Source organism: Macaca fascicularis, chromosome X, assembly GCF_037993035.2.
Source record: "Macaca fascicularis isolate 582-1 chromosome X, T2T-MFA8v1.1".
Classification (NCBI taxonomy): domain Eukaryota; kingdom Metazoa; phylum Chordata; class Mammalia; order Primates; family Cercopithecidae; genus Macaca; species Macaca fascicularis.
Window position 1 is genome coordinate 130,030,292 of NC_088395.1, and position 21,246 is coordinate 130,051,537.

At 47.1% G+C, this 21,246-nt stretch overlaps 1 long non-coding RNA gene across 1 annotated transcript; it reads right to left on the reverse strand.

The window, feature by feature from the left end:
- Positions 1-11,940: 11,940 nt before the first annotated feature.
- LOC135969137 (uncharacterized) lies at positions 11,941-19,260 on the reverse strand. The gene is made up of 3 exons (XR_010584198.1): positions 19,180-19,260; positions 14,083-14,207; positions 11,941-12,924 (listed from the first exon to the last, which is right to left on the reverse strand). It is a non-coding gene; the product is annotated as an uncharacterized lncRNA (long non-coding RNA).
- Positions 19,261-21,246: the final 1,986 nt, after the last annotated feature.

Genomic DNA, 21,246 nt, shown 5'->3' on the forward strand with positions numbered 1-21,246 from the left:
TCCAATTCTTATTGAATTAATTTCTTTCTTTCTTTCTTTCTTTTTTTTTTTTTGAGAAGGAGTTTCGCTCTTGTTGCCCAGGCTGGAATGCAGTGGCCCTATCTCAGCTCACCGCAATCTCCACCTTCCGGGTTCAAGTGATTCTGCTGCCTCAGCCTCCCGGGTAGCTGGGATTACAGGCATGCGCCGTCTAATTTTGTAGAGATGTAGACCTCAGGTGATCCACCTGCCTCGGCCTCCCAAAGTACTTGGATTACAGGTGTAAGCCACCACACCCGGCCTTTATTGAATTTTCTGATTATATAAAACATTAATATGCTTATAGAAGTCAAAAATATGTAATAATTCATACTCAGGAGTGTCACTTCCTCCCATCCATATCCTTTCTGTACCATTGCTCCTCCAACCTCTTGTGTGGTGATCTGCACTGTTGTTTTTTGGTTTATTTGTCCTGTGTTTCTTTTCCTAAAGATAAGCAGACATATGACTGTTTTCTTATTTTTCCTTCTTTGTTGAGCAGATGGGAAACTACTACATACACTCTTTTTCGTTTTCTTCTTTTGCTTAACATTAATAGGGAATTTTTTTTTTTTTTTTTTTTTCGAGACAGAGTCTTGCTCTGTCACCTAGGCTGGGGTACAGTGGCACGATCTCAGCTCACTGTAACCTCCACCTCCTGGGTTCAAGCGATTCTCATGCCTCAGCCTCCCGAGAAGCTGGGATTACAGGCATGTACCATGATGCTCGGCTAACTTTTGGGTTTTTGGTAGAGACAGGGTTTTGCCAAGTTGGCCAGGCTGGTCTTGAACTCCTGACCTCAGGTGATCCTCCCACCTTGGCCACCATGCCCTGCCAAATAGGGATATTTTAAGGTCTACTAATGTCAGGACTAGGGTGAGGTAAGGCATATTGGGCGCAAAATTCAAGGAGACACTAGTGAACTCTGATTGGAGGAGTCTGATATCTGATAGGTGAATAGGTATACACCTAGCAGAGGATCAAGACAGGACAAAGGAACAGTATGTGCAAAGGCAAGGAAGCATGAAAGAGCATTGTGAAAAAGTGTAATGTAACTGAAGTAGAGAATGTTTGTTAGGGAGAGCCTGGAGATGAGGCTAATAGAATAGGCGGAGGCTGGGTTATGAATTGCATTAGGTGCTAAGAGCCTGGACTTTATCCTAGAGGCAGGAAGAAACCCTTGAAGATATTTTCCACACCCTTGATTGCAATATTGCCATATTCACTCAGTCATCAGTTTCCATCAACTCTACTTCCACGATGGCTCCTCTTGAAGGGTTTTTAAAATTTTTTATTTATTTATTTTTATTTTTTGGCGGAGGCAGGGAACGGAGTTTCGCTCTTGTTGCCCAGGCTGCAGCACAATGATACAATCTCAGGTCACCGCAACCTCCACCTCCCGGGTTCAAGCGATTCTCCTGCCTCAGCCCCCCGAGTAACTGGGATTACAGGTATGTGCCACCACGCCCAGCTAATTTTTGTATTTTTAGTAGAGATGGGGGGTTTCACCATGTTGGTCAGGCTGGTCTCAAACTCCCAACCTCAGGTGATCCACCTCCCCGCCTTGGCCTCCCAAACTGTTGGGATTACAGGCGTGAGCCACTGTACCTGACACCCTTTTTTTTTTTTTTTTTTTTTTAGACAGGCTCTTATGCTATCGTCCAGGCTGGAGTGCAGTGGTGCAATCATGGCTCACTGCAGCCTCGAACTTCTGGGCTCAAGCAATCCTCCCACCTTAGCCTCCCAAGTAGCTGGGACTACAGGCGCAGGCCATCACACCCTGCTAATCTTTTTTTTTTTTTTTTTCGTAGAGACAGGGCTTCACCATGCTGCCCAGGCTGAGCTCAAACTCCAGAGCTCAATTGATTAACCCACCTAAGCCTCCCAAAGTGCTGAGATTACAGGTGTCAGCCACTGTGCCTGGACCTTGAGGTTTTTTTTTTTTTTTTTTTTTTGAGACGGAGTCTCGCTCTGTTGCCCAGGCTGGAGTGCAGTGGCGCAATCTCGGCTCACTGCAAGCTCCACCTCCCGGGTTCACGCCATTCTCCCGCCTCAGCCTCCGAGTAGCTGGGACTACAGGCGCCCGCCACCACGCCCGGCTAGTTTTTTGTATTTTTAGTAGAGACGGGGTTTCACCATGTTAGCCAGGATGGTCTCGATCTCCTGACCTCGTGATCCACCCGCCTCGGCCTCCCAAAGTGCTGGGACTACAGGCTTGAGCCACCGCGCCCGGCGACCTTGAGGTTTTTTAATCAGGGCAGTAACAGAATTATAATTTTCTTTTAGTGAGAGGAAACTGGCAATGTTGTATGGATTAGACTAGGAGAATAAGTGATAAGAATGGTAGAACCAGAGGCAGGTAAGGAGGCTCAGAAAATAAAAGGCGATAAAGAACTGAATTAAGAAGGCAGTAGCAGGAAGATTGGACAAAAAGAGATAAATGTCTATGAGATAGAATTAGCAAAAGTTGGTTGGAGTGGTGGCTCAAGCCTGTAATCCCGGCACTTTGGGAGGCCAAGGCAGGTGGATTCTGTGCACTCAGGAGTTCAAGACAAGCCTGGGTAACATGGTGAGACACTGTCTCTACTGAACTACAAAAATTAGCCAGGCGTGATGGCTCATGCCTGTACTCCCAGCTACTCAGCAGGCTGAGGCAGGAGAATCACTTAAACCCGGGAGGCGGAGGTTGCAGTACGCCGAGATCACGCCATTGCACTCCAACTTGGGCGATAGAGGGAGACTCCATCTTAAACAAACAAAAAAAAAAAGGCCGGGCGTGGTGGCTCACACCTGTAATCCCAGCACTTTGGGAGGCCGAGGCGGGCAGATCACGAGGTTAGGAGTTCAAGACCAGCGTGACCAACATGATGAAACCCGTCTCTACTAAAAATACAAAAATTAACCAGGCGTGGTGACGCGCCTGTGATCCCCACTACTCAGGAGGCTGAGGCAGGAGAATCCCTTGAACCAGGGAGGCGGAGTTTGCAGTGAGCCCAGATCGTGCTACTGCACTTCAGCCTGGGCGACAGAGTGAGACTCCATCTCAAAAAAAAAAAAAAAAGAAGAAGAAGAAGAAAAAAGAAACGTGGACAGTCTCCCTCTTCTAATTTCCTTTTGCTTTCACAATCAAGATGAAACCAGGAAGTCTGGGTAAAATATTTGCTTTACCAAATTATGTCTGGGAGTCCTCAGGAGGTGTTTTTAATGTCCTCATGAACCTCATGAACCTGTTAGCTATAGTGAACATGTAGCACCCACCATTCTTCTCATCTGCTGCAGCCCTCTCACTGATATGGATAGTTCAATAAGACACCTGAGTGCCTTACCCTTGCCACAGTTAGTGTTCACTGTCAAAGTATAGTTTTTAGGAAGTTAAAAATCTGACTCATACAAAATATAAAGCGAGCACCAATGAATTTTTTTTTTTTGAGATGGAGTCTCGCTTTGTCTCCCAGGCTGTAGTGCAGTGACACAATCTCTGCTCACTGCAACCTGTGTTTCCTGGGTTCAAGCGATTCTCCTGCCTCAGACTCCCGAGCAACTGGGATTACAGGTACGTGCCACCACACCCAGCTAATTTTTGTATTTTTAGTAGAGACGGGGTTTCACCATATTGGCCAGGCTGGTCTTGAGCTCCTGAGTGCAAGCAACCCACCTGCCTTGGCCTCCCAAAGTGCTGAGATTACAGGCGTGAGCCACCATGCCCAGCCTTAAAATTCGTATTTAACTCATTAATGAGGATACAGCAGTATGGTAAGTAGGTTCAGAGGAAAATCTGAAAGATAGATATTGATACTAAAAGAATTTTAGAATAAGATTACTAAATTAGATACAACACTGGTTGATATCCCATAGGGGAACACAGCTGTTAGCTTTGGGATTATCTTTTCCACCAGACAGAAAACATTTGCATGAAAGAAGTCTGCAAGTTAATATGCAAATTCACAGAGACTTGATCTTAATCAATAGTAAGCAGTAAATTAGGCAAGGCATGGTGGCTCATGCTTGTAATCCCAGCACTTTCGGAGGCCCTGGCAGGCCAATCACCTGAGGTCAGGAGTTCGAGACCAGCCTGACCAATATGGTGAAACCCCATCTCTACTAAAAATACAAAAATTAGCCAGGCATGGTAGCAGGCGCCTGTAATCCCAACTATTCAGGAGGCTGAGGCAGGAGAATCTCTTGAACCCAGGAGGTGGACGTTGTTGCAGTGAGTCAAGATTGTGCGACTGCACTCCAGCCTGGGTGACAGAGCAAGACTCCGTCTCAAAAAAAAAACAACATCAGTGCCAAGGTTGTGTACTTTTTATATTGCTGAAATTGCAAATTACTGAGGTGTCAGGAAAGTGCTCCCTCCCATGCTATCAGATGTCAGCTAGGAACTAGATCCGTGATCCATCAGCTTTTGTGATTTGTCTCCGTCTCCATAGGGCTCAAATATGTCTCTGAGGCTGGGCAGGGAAATCAATACCCAAGAAAAATAAGGTACCGTCCTCTTTATTTTCATCTTTCCCCAGGTGCCCATTCAAACTTCCTTTACATAGGTGCACTATGCAATTTGATACTGTTCCAAATAATATCTTTGAGTTGCCTACTCCTCCAAGTCAAGAGACATGCCCAAACAGTTCAATTCCAGCCATGGGAACAATTACATAAACCAGGAGGTTCATAATAGTTATCTTTTTAGATGATTACTGTCATTCCAGGAGGTCATAGAGGACGCCATATACCTGGCTTGGGAATAAGGCAGGCCCGTTGCCAAGTCCAAAGGCAACATCCAGTACCATTTCTGCCGTATAAAGACTAAAATGACATCTTGATTTATCACTCTCTGATTTGGATAAGATTATTCATTCCCATGAAGTGTAGATTTGAGAGCTCCTGAGCATTTCTGCGACAAACCAGTCATCCAGAGACAAGCAGGAGAATAGTGATTCTGTACCATCCTCTTTGTTTAGGATCTGATAGTCTCAGCAAAGCCTGACCTTCTCACTTCACTTTTTCACAAAAAGTCCCAGAGCTTTATCAGAAAGAATCAATGCTCTTACAGCCATACTTCAGATTTGTATTCGTCTCTTTTTCTTTTTTTTTTTTTTTTTGTTGAGACGGAGTCTCACTCTGTCGCCCAGGCTGGAGTGCAGTGGCCGGATCTCAGCTCACTGCAAGCTCCGCCTCCCGGGTTTACGCCATTCTCCTGCCTCAGCCTCCCAAGTAGCTGAGACTACAGGCACCCACCACCTCGACCGGCTAGTTTTTTGTATTTTTTTTAGTACAGACAGGGTTTCACTGTGTTAACCAGGATGGTCTCGATCTCCTGACCTCGTGATCCGCCCGTCTCGGCCTCCCAAAGTGCTGGGATTACAGGCTTGAGCCACCGCGCCCGGCCTTGTATTCATCTCTTTTTCTAGGACCCAATCTCATGGCTCACTTGATGGGAAGGAGAGCCCCATGCTTAATTGAAATGCCACTATCCTGGCCCTGGGTTTAGGGCACCTTTTTGCCCTACTTGTATGAGGCAGGGTCCTAGCAGGAAACAGACACCACATTGAAAGGATTTATCTGAGGCGAGTTGAATGAAGTAAGAATAAGGGAAGCAATAAGGCATATCAAAGTCTTCATGGATTAGTTATGGAGGGAACTTATTACCACCCCTCTCTCAGAAGAGTCAATGAGAGCAAAGCACTATCAGAGCTTGGTGAGAGATGCAGTTGTGGAAGAGAAAGGCTTAATGGCCATTGTGGCCACTGAGGAATCCTGCCCCTTCCAGAACCATGGCTGCACAGGAAGGGAACAAGGAGAATAAACATCCTGACTTCTCTTTCTTTCTACCCTCCAAACTCATGTCAGTGTCTGCCACTGGCCAAACCCAGTCAGAAGCCAATGGGCAGGGGAGCTCATGTGACATACATCATGGAAAAGTTAGCTTCTTGGAGCAAGAGGAAGAAGGATGGAGAACAAATTTTGGAGGCAAGGGGAATCCATGAAAAATACCCAGTAAGGGCTGGGCATGGTGGCTCATGCCTGTAATCCCAGCGTTTTGGGAGGCCAAAGTGGGTGGATCACCCAAGGTCAGGAGTTCGAAACCAGCCTGACCAACATGGTGAAAGCCCATCTCTAGTGAAAATGCAAAAATCAGTGGGGCGTGGTGGCAGGTGCCTGTAATCCCAGCTATTCGGGAGGCTGAGGCAGGAGAATCACTTGAACCTGGGAGGCAGAGGTTGCAGTGAGCCCAGATTGTGCCATAGCACTCAAGCCTGCGAGACAGCAAGACTCTGTCTCAAAAAAGGAGGAAAGAAAAAGAAGCAAGGAAGGGAGAAGGAGAGAAAGATAGGAAGGAAAGAAGGAGAGGAAAGCAGGGAGAGAGGAAGAAAGGAGGAAAAACCATGCCAAGCATCAGTTTCGAGAAGCGAGACAAGGGTGTAAAACGGGAAGAATTCTTTCAGGACAGAAATTCTTAACAAGAAGATAGGCAGTACAGATAATTAATCAGAGTGATCTTGGGCCTCTCTTGTGTCTAGATGTTTAAGTGTCTAGACGTCACATTACAATTCTTTCATACCACACTGGTGTGGCTTAGTTCTACAATTCTCCTGCTTCCAAAATTTAACAGACAAGAATCAGGCACAACTCCCCTACTATAAGTTCCCAATAGTTAAACAGGGTTGGATTGCTATAGCAGACCCAGGAGACCCAGCATGACAGTGTTTACAAATGTACAGTTGAGCCAGGCACGGTGGCTCATGCCTGTAATCCCAGCACTTTGGGCAGCCGAGATGGGCAGATCACCTGAGATCAGGAGTTCGAGATCAGCCTGACCAACATGGAGAAACAGCATCTCTACTAAAAAGTACAAAATTAGCCGGCACGGTGGCACATCCCTGTAATCCCAACTACTCAGGAGACTGAGGCAGTCAAATCACCTGAATCCAGGAGGCGGAGGTTGCGGTGAGCTGAGATCACACCATTAGACTCCAGCCTGGGCAACAAGAGCGAAACTCTGTCCAAAAAAAAAAAAAAAAAAAAAAAACCCACCAATGCACAGTGGATTAGAGCAGAATGATACATATAGCAGGAAAGGAAGGATATGCATCATAGGCAAAGGCTGTCTCACAGCAAGGGGTCTGGAGAAGCCAGGAGCAAGCTCCAATTGTCCTCCTCTGTAATGGCCTTGGGAGGATGCGTTTTATCTCTGAGATAAAGAACCACAGAAGTTCTTCTTATTTTCCTCTTTTTTAAGTTTTTATTTACTTATTTATTTGAGACAGGATCTTGCTCTGTCACCCAGGTTGAAGTGTAGTGGCACTATCATGGCTCACTACAGCCTTGACCCCCTGGGTCAAGTAATCCTCCCACCTCAGCCTCCCAAGTAGCTGGGACCACAGGTGCACATCATCACGTCCGGCTAGTTTATTTATTTATTTGTTTGTTTATTTATTTTTTTGAGATGTGGAATTGCTATGTGGCCCAGTCTGGTCTCAAACTCCAGGACTCAAATGATCTTTCCAAAGTGCTGGGATTACAGGCATGAGCCACTTCACCCAGCAATAACCACAGAAGTTCCACCCCAGAACCCTGGGAGTGCGGGAGAGGAAGGAGAGGGAGCATTGTTAATCTCACTAGTAATGAAAGTAAATCCTCTAGTATCCAGAATATCTAAAGGAGACTTAAATCTCAGCAATAAAAAAGACAACACAATTTAAAAGTGGCCAAAGAAAGCATCTGAAAAGATATATGTCCGAAGAAGCTACCCAAATGGCTGGCAATGATATGAAAATGTGTTCAACATATTAATCATTAGGGAAATACAAACCAAAATCACAGTGAGATACTACTTAATACCCACTGGGATGGCTATATTTTTTCAAAAAAGGAAAATAAAGCCGGGCACGATGGCTCACACCTGTAAACCCAGCATTTTGGGAGGCTAAGGCAGGTGGATCACTGAGGTCAGGGGTTTGAGACCAGCCTGACCAACATGGTGAAATCCCATCTCTACTAAAAATATAAAATTAGCCGGATGTCATGGAGTGAGCCTGTAATCCTATCTACTTGGGAGGCTGAGGCAGGAAAATCGCTTGAACCTGGGAGGTGGAGGTTGCAGTGAGCCAACATCGTGCTATTGCACTCCAGCCTGGGCAGCAGAGTGAGATTCCATCTAAAACAAAAACAAAAACAAAAGAGTGAAACTCCATCTCAAAAAAAAAGGAGCTGGGTGCAGTGGTTCGTGCCTGTAATCCCAGTACTTTGGGAGGCCAAGGCAGGCAGATCACAAGTTCAGGAGTTCAAGACCAGCCTGACCAACATGGTGAAACCCCGTCTCTACTAAAAATACAAAAATTACCAGGTATAGTGGTGCACACCTGTAGTCCCAGCTACTCAGGAGGCTGAGGCAGGAGAATTGCTTGAACCTGAGAGGTGGAGGTTGCAGTGAGCCCAGATTGTACCACTGCACTCCAGCCTGGGCAACAGAGCAAGACTCTGTCTCAAAACAAAAACAAAAACAAAAAGGAAAATCCATACAGACAAAGTAGATTAGTTGTTGTCAGGGGATGTGAGGAGGGGGAAATTGGGAGGCACAGGGTTTCTTTTTGGGGTGATGAAAATATTCTGAAGTTAAATAGGTGTGATTACAACATTGTGAATATACTAAAATCCACTGAATTGTGCATTTTATTTATTTATTTATTTTTATTTTTTTTTTTTTGAGACTGAGTCTCACTCTGTTGCCCAGGCTGGAGTGCAGTGATATGATCTCGGCTCGCTGCAGCCTCCACCTCCTGGGATCAAGCAATTCTCCGGCCTCAGCCTTCCAAGTAGCTGGGATTACAGGCATGAGTCACCACGCCTGGCTAATTTTTGTATTTTTAGTAGAGATGGGGTTTCCCCATGTTGGCCAGGCTGGTCTTGAACTCCTAATCTCAGGTGATCCACCCACCTCAGCCTCCCAAAGTGCTGGCGCCCGGTCGAATTGTGCATTTTAAATGGTTTACATGGTGAATTTTATGTTATGCGAATCATCCAAAACAAATAAATAAATAAACAATACAATGATGTCATTGTAGTACAAACTACCCTGAAACTCATCAGACCCATGGGTACAAAGCCACACTATTAGATAATATGTTGAATGCTTTGACCAGGAATCAGTGCCAGTCAAGAACTTTGGCAAAACGCTCAGGCTAATTTCAGCCTTGTTGCATACCTCAATATATGCCATCTCCATATAAGGCATGGCTTTTACAGAGAGTTAATACATGCATTAACCCTCACAGCATAACTGTCAAGCACAGTGTGCCCATAGCAGAGCTGAGACCAAGCCCCTTTAGGGCAAGCCTTCCAGAAGAGGGCCCAACCCATGCCACCTCCAGGAGCCCCCATTAGAACTGGATGCAGGCCCATAGTCCCACTGAGCTACAACTCAGACCCAGGGCCCCTTCACTTCCTCCACTCTAAACAGCAGAAGGAAAGAGACCCTTGCTTGAGGCTGACATGCCCTCCAATGACACAGAGGGTGACCAGCTGTCCCGGTTTGCCCGGAACTGGCCTGACTTTAAACTGGAAAGTCTGGCTACTCAGGAAATCCCCTAGTACCAGCAAAGCCAAGACAGTCAGTCACCCTGAAGCCACTCCTCATCCCTGTGATGAAATGTGTGTCACCGGCTACTGCAGAGAGTGCTCCCCCTCTGCGTGCAGGGAGGGGCCTGGATCCCCTGTGTGTTCAGAAGCCATCACTTGACCTGCAATTGTTGGGCCATCACTGCCCGTTCTGCTGCGCCGAGTGCTTCTCCCTACAAGCCACTGATGCAGCCTCCCTCTCTTCTGCCTGCTAAATTATCCTTACTAACAGAGGAACTCAAGGGCCCTTCATCCCTCTCATGATGGCTAAGTCTGCAGCAACGCCTCTCTGCTGATTCAACACACATTTACTGAGCCTTTACGGGGTTTATCAGAGGCGGCCCTTGCTGCCACATTTTCAGAGCAAGCCTGGTTTGACAGCCCCTCCTGCCTTCTGCAAAGGCTTTTTCCACAGCAACGTGCAGGCCTGTGTCTCCTCTCCTGCCCGTTCATGGGAGCTCAGGAATCCCACGTGCAGGTCACAGCTGCTCCCTGAGCTTCCACACACGCAGGCCTCCAGCTCAAGAGGCACCCAGTTTTATGGAGCCTTGGCTCACAGCCGGGCACCATGCTCGGCGCTGGAGACCTGGAGGAGAGTGGCAGTGGTTTCCTGCCCATGAGGACCTTAGCTCTCAAAAGAGAGCTAGGCGCCCGGGAACACACGGTCACACTGTGACACAGAGGCAAGTCCAGGTGCTGTGGGTAGGACCATCCAAGGCTTCTCGAGGAGGGGACACCTGAGCAGAGACTCACAGGTCACCTGGGAGTTGTGTGAAGTAGCGGGGGAGGTCTTCAGGGGCCCAGAGACGTGTCCATGGGAGCAGGGGAGGGGAACTTGCAGAGTGGGAGAGGCAGGAGCAGATTCCAGGGATCTGAGGGAAGAGAGCACTTCATGGAGGAAGGTGGGGCCCACATGTCCCATCCCCATCAGGTCCAGTATGTGAGGGCTGGAAAAGCAGCCTTTGGGTATATAGCAAGTGTTGATCTTAGGAGAGGAGTTTCACAGTTGAGGCATTAAGGCAGAGGCCAGCTTACAGGAGGTAGAGTGGTGAACAGGAATGAAGAGACAGGGGCTACAGACTGCTCTTCTAAAAGCTTGGCTCTGACATTTATAGACATAGAAATAGAAAGTCCTAGTTTTGGGGCTAAGCATGGTAGCTCATGCCTGTAATCTCAGTAGTTTGGGAAGCTGAAGCTGGTGGATCACTCGAGCCTAGGAGTTCGAGACCAACCTGGGCAGTATGGCAGAACCCCATCTCTACAAAAATACAAAAGTTATCCTGGCTTGGTGTTGTGCGCTTGTAGTCCCAGCTACTAAGGAGGCTAAGGTGGGAGGATCACTTGAGCCTGGGAGCTTGAGGCTGCAGTGAGCCATGATGGCACCACTGCACTCCAGCCTGGGCAACAAAATGAGACTCTGTCTCAAAAAAGAAAGAAGGAAAGAAGAAAAGGAGAGAAGGTGGGAGAGATGGAGGGAGGGAGGTGGGAGAGATGGAGGGAGGGCGGGAGGAAGGGAGGGAGGGAGGAAGGAAGGAAGGAAGGAAGGAAGGAAGGAAGGAAGGAAGGAAGGAAGGAAGGAAGGAAGGAAGGGTGGGTGTCAGGCCTCTGAGCCCAAGCTAAGCCATCATATCCCCAGTGACCTGCACGTATACATCCAGATGGCCTGAAGCAACTGAAGATCCACAGAAGTGAAAATAGCTTAACTGATAACATTCCACCATTGTGATTTGTTTCTGCCCCACCCTAAATGATCGATGTACTTTGTAATCTCCCCCACCCTTAAGAAGGTTCTTTGTAATTCTCCCCACCCTTGAGAATGTACTTGATGAGCTTCACCCCCTGCCCCCAAAAACATTGCTCTTAACTTCACTGCCTATCCCAAAACCTATACAAACCAATGATAATCCCACCACCCTTTGCTGACTCTCTTTTCAGACTCAGCCCACCTGCACCCAGGTGAAATAAACAGCCATGTTGCTCACACAAAGCCTGTTTGGTGGTCTCTTCACACGGACACATGAATCAGAAGGAAGGAGAGAGAGAAAGAGGAAGGAAGGATGGAAGGAAGGAAGGAAGGGAGGGAGGGAGGGAGGGAGGGAGGAGCTAACTTTGGGATTTCAAGTGGAAGAGATGTAGTTGATTATAAGAAGGAAGTTAGGGCAACCGGCTGGGGTCCCCTTCCACATTGTGGAAGCTTTGTTCTTTCGCTCTTCACAATAAATCTTGCTGCTGCTCAAAAAAAAAAAAAAAAAAAAAGGAGAAGGGGAAGGGGAAGGGGAAGAAGAAGAAGGAGGAGGAGGAGGAGGAGGAGGTTGGGGAAGGATGCAGTAGAAAAGGAGTGAAAGTGAATAAAGAATGAAGAGATAGGTCAGGTGCGGTGGCTCACACCTGTAATCCCATTTGGGAGGCCAATGCAGGTGGATCACAAGAGGCTGAGGCAGGAGGGAGGCAGGGAGTCCAGGTATGCACTCATCTTAGGAGCAGTGGGGAGGGTCAGAATCTTGTAGCCTCCAGCTGCATGACTCCTAAACCATAATTTCTTTTCTTTTCTTTCTTTCTTTTTCTTTTTCGAACCCGGGAAGCAGAGGTTGCAATGATCCGAGATTGTGCCATTGTACTCTAGCCTGGGCAACAAGAGCAAGACTCTATCTAAAAAAATAAAATAAAATGAATGAAGAGATAGAGAGAAGGTTCTTGTTGGGGGCTGGGTCCAGGTATGCTGCAAGGTAGTAAGAGTTCACATCATGTGTTGAACCAAGTCTCTTATTCTTTATCTGAGCAGCTGAGAACACTGGGTCCCTGTACAGAGAAAGAGCTGGCTATCATAGAGTTTGCTTGAGGGTTGACATGTGTACAGATCCTGGCCTAAGTATTGTCCTGTGCCTTGTTGGGCAGGGATATAGGTAGAGTGCTGTCCTGCAGGTAGTTGTCTCAGCTGGTGCTGGAACTGTAAACACCCAATGGGTTCACCTTGCCCGCTGCCTAGACAGAGCCGATTTATCAAGACAGGGGAATTGCAATAGAGGACGAGTAAATTCACTCAGAGCCTGTTGCATGGGAGACCAGAATTTTATTATTACCCAAATCAGTCTCCCCAAGCATTCCAGGATCAGAGTTATTAAGGATGATTTGGTGGGTGGGGTGCCAGTGAGTCAAAAGTGCTGATTGGTTGGGTTAGACATGAAATAAAAGGGAGTTGAAGCTGTCCTCTGGTGCTGAGTCAGTTCCTGGATGGGGGCCACAAGATCAGATAATCCAGTTTATCGATCTGGGTGGTGCCAGGTGCAGGGTCTGAAAAATATGTCAAGCACTGATCTTAGGAGCAGTGGGGAGGGTCAGAATCTTGTAGCCTCCAGCTGCATGACTCCTAAACCATAATTTCTTTTCTTTTCTTTCTTTCTTTTTTTTTTTTTTTTTTTGAGACAGTGTCTCCCTCTGTCACCCAGGCTGGAGTGCAGTGGCGAAATCTTGGCTCACTGCAGCCTCGACCTCTTGGGACTCAAGCCATCTTCCCAACTCAGCCTCCTGAGTGGCTAGGACCACAAGCATGTACCACCACAACAGACTAATTTTTTAATTTTTTGTAGAGATGGGTTTTTGCCATGTTGCCCAGGGTGATCTCAAACTCCTGAGATGAAATAATCTGCCCACCTCGGCCTCCCAAAGTGCTGGGATTACAGGCATGATCCACCCACCCCCCCGGCAGCCTAAATCATAATTTCTCATCTTTTGGCTAATTTATTAATCCTACAAAGACAGTCTAGTCCACAGGCAAAAAGGGAAAGAGCTGTTATAATCTTTGTTCCAAAATTAAATTATAAACTAGGTTCCCCCAAAAATTACTTCAGCCTACAGCCAGGAATGAACAAGGACAACTTGGAGGTTAGAAGCAAGATGGGGTTGGTTAGGTTAGATCACTTTCACTATCTCAGTTACCATTTTGCAATGGCAGTGTCAGAACCCGCATCATGTTCTGATCTGCTGATCAAGTGGTCACATGGGGTATGTCTAGGAGCTGTGTCATGTTTGGTGAACACTGGGCCATGATCTATTTACAGGGAGGCCCTCATAGTGTCCTGAGCAATGGCTCAGGTATGATTCATGTTCTGATAATTCCTGGCATGCCAAATGAGAGTGTGTGAACTTAGCCCGTGGAGGCTAAAGCAACTCTATCTTGGAAGATATTTCACCGTGTTGGCTTCCCATCAACCCCTATTCAAGGAAGGTCTCTAAGATTTCCAGTTTATGTATTGATCCTAGTGTAGGAACATGTACTAATGTTTACCGTAAATCCCTCCCTTAGGTCAAACAACCTTGATGTTGTCATACTTCAGCTGTCCTACACATCCCTTCTGAACTACCCTCTACCCTATGGTACATAAACCCTAGGTCTGGGGAAAATGGTGCAGGGATCCACCATTTTGTCTTGCTGTCACCCAAAACACAGACCTGGCTTTTGTTCATAAATTCCTTTTTTTTTTTTTGAGACGGAGTCTCACTCTGTTGCCCAGGCTGGAGTGCAGTGGCGTCATTTTGATACGGCTCTGATGAGTGGAGGACCACCAGGGTTTTTCCTATTGAGGAGAATTAGATAAAACGACATGGACACACGTGGAGTGGTTTTAAGGAGCAGAAAGTTTAATAGGCAAGAAAGAAGGGGGAAGAAAGAAAGAAGCTCCCTTCTACAGAGAAAGAGGGAGGGGGCTCCAAACCCGAGAGTGGAGACCCTGCAGGATGCGGACACCAGCCAGTTATATGAGGGGCTGGAGGAGGCGGTGTCTGATTTGTATAGGGCTCAGGGGATTGGTTTGACCAGGTGTGTCATTCATGTAGCTCTTGGAAAAAACTGTCCCTCCCACCCTAGTCCTTTAATATGCAAATACAGGGCCCTGTGATGTTCTACCGGTGTGAGGAAGACTACACTGCCAGGCACAGGTGGGGGCAAAGGGCAAGAGGACAAGGGTGGGAATCCCCATATTGGGTGGACCCAGTTTCCAATGGCCTGCATTTGCATATCAAAGGTTACCTGCCGGCTCTAGAGCGACAGAGCAAGACTTTGTTCAAAAAAAATAAGAAAGTGGATTTGTCAGCCTCTTTCTCAGCCCCTTAGCTTCCTCGAACTTTGGGGCAGGTTGCACAGACCTACCCACCATGAGACATAAGCCTATACCATCTGAGATTACACTGTTTGTACCAAGTGTTCACTTGTCTGGGTCATCTTTTTTTTTTTTTTTTTTTTTTGAGACGGAGTCTCGCTTTGTCGCCCAGGCTGGAGTGCGGTGGCGCGATCTCGGCTCACTGCAAGCTCCGCCTCCCGGGTTCACGCCATTCTCCTGCCTCAGCCTCCCAGTAGCTGGGACTACAGGCACCCGCCACCATGCCCTGCTAATTTTTTATATTTTTAGTAGAGACGGGGTTTCACCGTGTTAGCCAGGATGGTCTTGATCTCCTGACCTCGTGATCCGCCCGCCTCGGCCTCCCAAAGTGCTGGGATTACAGGCGTGAGCCACCGCGCCCGGCCTGGGTCATCTTTTAGGCAGGAAACTGTTCTCAGTGTGCAGATCAGTGATGTGATCACCCCAACTATCCAGTGACTCACTGAGCAGAGATGTGTTCCTGGGCTCTGCTTTTGCCCAGAGCTGTCTCTTGGTTCATCAAATGGTGGTGTAGACCCTGGTTTCGTCTGGGCTATTTCCTTATGTGTGAAACATTTGTGTGGGAAGGAAAGAATGGTCTCTCCGAGGGCAGATGCTGCGTTTTCTTTCTTTCTTTCTTTCTTTCTTTCTTTCTTTCTTTCTTTCTTTCTTTCTTTCTTTCTTTCTTTCTTTTCTTTCTTGCTTTCTCTCTTTCTCTCTTTCTCTCTTTCTCTCTTTCTCTCTTTCTCTCTTTCTCTCTTTCTCTCTTTCTTTCTTTCTTTGTTTTTTTGAGACGGAGTCTCACTCTGTCACCCAGGCTGGAGTGCAGTGGCACAATCTTGGCTCACTGCAACCTCTGCCTCCCGGGTTCAAGTGATTCTCCTGCCTCAGCCTCCCGAGTAGCTGGGACTACAGGTGCGTGCCACCACACCGGCTAATTTTTTTGTATTTTAGTAGAGACGGGGTTTCACCGTGTTAGCCAGGATGGTCTCGATCTCCTGACCTCGTCATGATCCGCCCGCCTTGGCCTCCCAAAGTGCTGGGATTACAGGCGTGAGCCACTGCGCCCGGCCTGATGCTGCTTTTTTGAGTGCACAGTGATGGTGTGGATGTTGACCTTTGTCTGAGAAGGGGTAGGTAGTGGTGCTGAGAGAAAATGAGAATATGTGCTCTAGATCCTATGGTAGCTGAGAAGTGGGGATCACCATATGGGCTGAGTGATGGTATAAGTTCGTTTTTCTCTGTGAGTGCTTTGTCCTGGTATGTGCCAGTCTTGATGTTACCACAAAGGGTCGTCTGGGCAGGGACTGACTTCTGGTCTTCTGGTGTGCTGGATGCGTGGCATGGTGTAGTCTCTGTTTCTAGGTTGGTGCTGTCTCACAGTGGCCCACATACTGGTGTGGCAATGAGGCAGGAAAATGGGGTTTGGAAGCAGGTAACATAAGGCCAATACACACTTCAGCTATGACAGGACATATCTTCTCCATAGGGTGTACGCTGAGAAAATGACTTTGTAACTTTACTTCATCCTCTTCATTTACATAGGGCATACACCAGGTAACCAATAGAATCCCTTAGAGAGTATTTATTTATTTATTTTTCTTTGTTCTTTTTTTTTTTTTTTAATTTTTCTTTTTTTCCCCCAGAGGGTATTTAAACCCCCACAAATTCTATAACGGGGCTCTTGAGCCCCTACGCCCGCTCCCACACTGTGGAGTGTACTTTCATTTTCAATAAATCTCTTCATTCTTTTTTTTTTTTTTGAGACGGAATCTCGCTCTGTCACCCGGGCTAGAGTGCAGTGGCATGATCTCAGCTCACTGCAACCTCCACCTCCTGGGTTCAAGCAATTCTCCTGCCTCAGCCTCCTGAGTAACTCGGACTGCAGGAGCCTGCCACCACGGCTGGCTAATTTTTGTATTTTTAGTAGAGACGGGGTTTCACCATGTTGAACAGGCTGGTCTCGAACTCTTGGCCTCAGGTGATCGACCCACCCCGGCCCCCCAAGGTGCTGGGATTACAGGTGTGAGCCAACACGCCGGGCCACTTTTGTATTTTTAGTAGAGACAGGGTTTCACCATGTTGGTCAGGCTGGTGTCGAACTCCTGACCTCAGGTGATCGATCTGCCTCGGCCTCCCAAAGTGCTGGGATTATAGGCGTGAGCCACCGCACCCAGCCAGGGCTCATTCTTTCTTTTCTGAATAGGCATCTAGGCCCCATTTCGGCTCATGAATCTCTCCTAGTGGGGAGTTTTATGGCCTAGTTCAGATTTCAGTTTTGATCTATCTAATGGTATAGATGTAGACCTTTATCCAAGTGAGAGCTATTTCCTGATGGGCTAAGTGTGAGTATAGTTATCAGTCTTGGTCAACAAGGACTTCATGTTATGGTGTTCAATGGCAGTATATATAGTATTATCTCTTTTCCGTATAAGACTTTTTTCTCTTGGTTTGCTGACAAGTGATCTGCAATATAGTGTTGTTATGGTAGGTCTTCTAGTGTAATGAGTGAGGGAATGATTCCTGATGATTGCTCTGGATGTGGAGCTCCTGTTGATTTACTGAATGCCCAGATAAGTGTGTTTCCTGGTCTCTGCTTTGTACGTTCTGTAGAACACTGAGTTTGGGATAAAGTACAGATAGGTTTTGGTCTTTGTGCTAATCCTTCCCATGATGTGCTGAAGCAAGTCTGTGTACTAAGCTCTTGCTAAATAGTAGTATGACTAGTGTTCCTGTTTGAGTTCATCTGTTCCCTGATGTGCTACGCACATCTGAATATCTGAACATAGATTCCAGCCTGGCAGAAGGCTATTTTATGGAAAATTTTTAAGATGGATGGGTAGAGGCCTGATTCTAAGGCAAGAGCTGTCTCATAATTTGCTGAACAATGCACGAGTATGAGCAGTGATCTGAGCAGGGCTCTATCAAGGTGAACTGCCTCGCACTTTGGGGCAGGTGTGCATAAACCTACCCACCGTGAGACATAACCCCATACCCTCTGAGATAACATTGTCTGTACCAACTGGTCACTTGTCTGGCTCCTCTTTTAAGCAGGAGACTGTTCTCAGTGTGAAGATCAGATGGTTGAAGTCGGCCAGGTGTGGTGGCTCATGCCTGTAATCCCAGCACTTTGGGAGGCAGAGGCAGGCGGATCACCTGAGGTCAGGAGTTCGAGACCAGTCTGGCCAACATAGTGAAACTCCGTCTCTACTAAAAATACAAAAATTAGCCAGGCATGGTGGCTCAAGCCTGTAATCCTAGCTATTCAGGAGGCTGAGGCAGGATAATTGCTTGAACCCGGGAGGCGGAGGTTGCAGTGAGCAGAGATGGCGCCACTGCACTCCAGCCTGGGCGACAGAACGGGACTCTGTCTCAAAAAAAAGAAGGCTGAAGTCAGTGTAGGTTCCCACAAGATAGGGCTGTCTCCACATGTGTTGAGAGGTGAGATGTGTACATACTGTGGTCAGTGCATGAGCACCTGACTTAGACTTGTTGAATCGTGGTAGGGATCCTACATGAACTGCCTGGCAATATATTGACTAGAGGTGGGACACAGGACCAGGTTGGCCCTGAAAAGTTAAGTGATCTTTTATGCATGGGCCTGAGTCTGTGTTTGGGCAAGAGTGAGCCTCATAGTTTTTCAAGCAGTGGTATAGCTATAGGCCCACCCAGCTCTGGGAAGGGGCTATATTTTAATATGCTGAGTGGTGGCAGAATACGGGTCCCTGTCCGGGTGGGTGCTACACTTTCCATCAGAAGTGCAACCAGGCTGGGCGCGGTCGCTCACGCCTGTAACTCCAGCACTTTGGGAGACCGAGGCGAGTGGATCACCTGGGGTCAGGAGTTCGAGACCAGTCGGGCCAACAAGGCAAAACCCCATCTCTACTAAAAATACAAAAATTAGCCGGGCATGGTGGCAGGTGCCTGTAATCCCAGCTACTCAGGAGGCTGAAGCAGGAGAATCGCTTGAACCTAGGAGGCGAAGGTTGCAGTGAGCCGAGATCGCACCACTGCACTCCAGCCTAGGTAACAAGAGCGAAACTCTGTCTCAAAAAAAAAAAAAAAAAAAAAAAAGTATAACCAAACTGCTCTCTTTCACACTCTCAATTTCTGCTGGAACAGCATAACCCAGTACTCCACAGAGCAGACCCATCCTAAAGCAATTATTGTCTCCACGCGCAACACTTGACTCTGGCCACGTCTGCCATATCAATAGCTTCAACCTGCGGGCCAAGGAGTACTCCTAAACATTCATTATGCCTAGATACTAAAAAATCTGGAGAGCAAACAAGTAACAAGTATGATCCCTTTCTCTGCTATCATTAACTCTCTGCCTTCCTTCTTTAGTTTCTCTATCAGTCACTGCTGTCATTCCCCACGGTAGTTTCAGAAACTCAGAGTACATACTTACCCTCCTGGTTCCCGTGTGTACCGGTGTGATACTGTGAAATATATATATTTGGTCTTCCTCCCGGTTTCCTGGCATACAACTACTAAAATCCTTGGACTCTCCAGTTATGTGTTTTTTGTATGCTAATGATTGACTGATAGCTTCAGGATATGACTCACCCGAAAGACAAAGGCCAGCCTCCAGGGAGTGGAGAGTGGCTGAAGGTCAAGTTGAGCACCAGGGGCCAATGGTTTAATCAATCATGCCTATGTAATGAAAACTCCATAAAAACCCAAGAGGACAGAGTTCAGGGAGTTTCTGGATGACTGAATACATGGGAGTTCCTGGAGTGGGGTGTGCCCAAGGAGGGTACAGAAGCTCTGCAGTCCTTCCCGCATACCTCGCCCTATGTATCTCATCTGCATCCTTTGTAATAAAGCAGTGAATGTAAATGTTTCTCTGAGTTCCGTGAGCCACTCCAGCAAATTAAACCCAAAGAGGCAGTTGTGGGAACCCCAACTTGAAGCCGGTTAGTCAGAAGTTCTGGAGGCCTGGACTTGCGACTGGTATCTGGGGTGGGGGGCAGTTTTGGGGACTCAGCCCTCAACATATATGGGATCTGATGCTATCTCAGGGTAAAGTTAGAATTGAATTAGAGGACACCCAGTTAGTGTCCGCTGCAGAATTGATTGCTTGTTTGTTGGTGAGGAGAAATCCCCTACATTTGGTCACAGAATTCTTCTGCATTGATTGTTGCTGTGTTGGTGTGAGAGCAGAGGAAAAACCTGTTTGAGAGTTTTTTCCGAAGAATCCAAACATGGTTAGTTTTCCCTAACAGGTGGGAAGAAGAGTGCCCCCCAAAATTCATGTCAACCCAGAACCTGTGGATAGGTCTTTGCAAATGTAATCAAGTGAAAAGAAGGTCATATCAGATTAGAGTAAGCCCTAAATCCCATGTGACTGATGTCCTTCTAAGAAGAGGAAAATGTGGCTGGGCACGGTGGCTCACACCTGTAATCCCACCTACTCAGGAGGCTGAGGAAGGAGAATTGCTTGAACCCGGGAGGAGGAGGTTGCAGTGAGCCAAGATCACCCCATTGCACTCCAGCCTCAGCAACAAGAGCGAAACTCCATCTCAAAAAAAAAAAAAAAAGGCCCAGGCACGGTGGCTTACACCTGTAATCCCAGCACTTTGGGAGGCCAAGGTGGGTGGATCACAAGGTCAGGAGTTCAAGACCAGCCTGGCCAAGATGGTGAAACCCCTTCTCTACTAAAAATACAAAAATTAGCTGGGCGTGGTTGTGTGTGCCTGTAATCCCAGCTACTCAGGAGGCTGAGGCAGGAGAATCGCTTGAACCTGGGAAGCAGAGGTTGCAGTGAGCTGAGATCGTGCCATTGCACTTCAGCCTGAGCGACAGAGCGAGACTCCATCTCGAAAAAAAAAAAAAGAAAGAAAGAAAGAAATTAGCCAGGCGTGGTGGGGGATGCCTGTAATCCTAGCTACTCAGGAGGCTGAGGCAGGAGAATCACTTGAACCCGGGAAGCGGAGTTTGCAGTGAGCCAAGATCCTGCTATTGCACTCCAGCCTGGGCAACAGAGTAGGACTCCGTCTCAATAAATATATGTATATATATATACACGAAGAGGGAAATTTGGATGTAGACACACAGAGGAGAATGCCATGTGAAGGAAGAGATCGGAGTGATGTGTCTACAAGCCAAAGGATGCCAAGGGTTAGTGGCAATCACCAGAAGTTAAGAAGAGGCAAGGATGAATCATCCCCTAGAGGCCCTGCTGACCCCTTGATTTCTGACCTCTAGCCTCCAGAACCATGAGAGATAATAAATGTCTGTTGCTTTTAGCCACTCAGGGGGAATTTGTTATGGCAGCCTATGGAAACTAATACAACTTGTTTCTATTTCCTTTCTTTTTGGTTAGACCCTGTCTAAACACCAAGGATTTTTTTTTTTTTTTCACTAGTTCACTAGTAAGTTCATTCCTCTTTGAAAAAGTGAGTATAATGCCAACTGGATTTCATCAAACATCTTCATCAGTGAAGCAATTAGGACAGCTGAAATAGTACCAAGT